This window comes from Mastomys coucha, unplaced genomic scaffold, assembly GCF_008632895.1.
Source record: "Mastomys coucha isolate ucsf_1 unplaced genomic scaffold, UCSF_Mcou_1 pScaffold14, whole genome shotgun sequence".
Classification (NCBI taxonomy): Eukaryota; Metazoa; Chordata; class Mammalia; order Rodentia; family Muridae; genus Mastomys; species Mastomys coucha.
Genome location: NW_022196896.1, coordinates 112,704,693 through 112,705,682, shown reverse-complemented (window position 1 = coordinate 112,705,682; position 990 = coordinate 112,704,693). Strand labels below are relative to the sequence as shown.

The 990-nt window shown below is 55.3% G+C and overlaps 1 long non-coding RNA gene across 2 annotated transcripts in view; it reads right to left on the bottom strand.

The window, feature by feature from the left end:
* The window catches only part of LOC116089269, a 2,563-nt gene extending 2,433 nt beyond the window's left edge, over positions 1 to 130 (bottom strand). The window contains exon 1 of one of the 2 annotated variants that reach the window (XR_004118253.1): positions 38 to 130. This is a non-coding gene — a long non-coding RNA (uncharacterized LOC116089269). The remainder of the gene's footprint in view (positions 1 to 37) is intronic. The other variant, XR_004118252.1, reaches the window with a different exon arrangement.
* Positions 131 to 990: the final 860 nt, after the last annotated feature.

Genomic DNA, 990 nt, shown 5'->3' with positions numbered 1-990 from the left:
AGGAGCCCAGAGCCCAGAGCCCAGAGCCCAAGATTACCTCCATGTGAGGAATGGAGAAGGAGCAGGAAGTCCACCTGGAGCCTTTCTGTTGCTGTCTGGACACCAACTCTTTCCACCTTCCCCATCAGCCTCGTTCCCATAGTAACCACCAGTTTGCTGTCTCCTAGCAACTAAGTGGTCCTTAGATGGGGAGGCAGAGCAGCAGAGTGACTGACATTTAAGGCCAGAGCATTTGAGTTCAAATCCAGGCCAGGGCAGATTGTAGCTGTTGAAGGTCTTTGGCCAGCCACTTACCCTCCCTGGACCTCTGCTTTCCCATCTGTAAAATGGGGGAGGCTATTGTTCCAAGGATCGATCCTAAGAGTCTGAAATGGTAAAGGGCTACCCTGAGGTGGGGACTGAACGAAAGAGGGCTAGAGCCTGGCAGAAATGCAATAAGCTGAAGTGTGGGTTCCAGGCAGAAAGGAGTCCCTGGGTGCTGGATCGTTTTCAATGGAACAACCCCAGTTTGTCCCATCCGCTCAGGCTCTCTGGTCCTTTAGTTCATATGGCAGCCATGACTATCCTCAATTACCCCACTCCAACGTTTAGGGATGAATTCTCAGAAGTCGAGGCTGGGGGGTATGGGGATGGAAAGATAACACACTTCCGGATTGGGAAATTAGCTGCGCTTTTTGGCTTCTCTGCCCTTGTGGGGTAGGAGGGGGGGATGATGTCAACGAGAATGGCTCTTGCAGAGGAGAGTGTATAGGCCAGCAATGGGTGCTCTGGCAGGTGCGCAGTTAGGCGAGGGGGTGTGTCTCCAGCCCTGGGTCTTAGACCCTGATTTTCAGCCAGCCCCTGGGGGCCCCTGGCCCCAGGTCCTCACGGTGCAGCGGGAAGGGACGGTTGAGTGGGACATTGACCTACATTCACACATCGCTGCGTCTCCCGCACCAGCTTAGGTGGGCCCCCTGAGCAGCCCTCCAGTCTGAGCCTCCCCCCACCTTG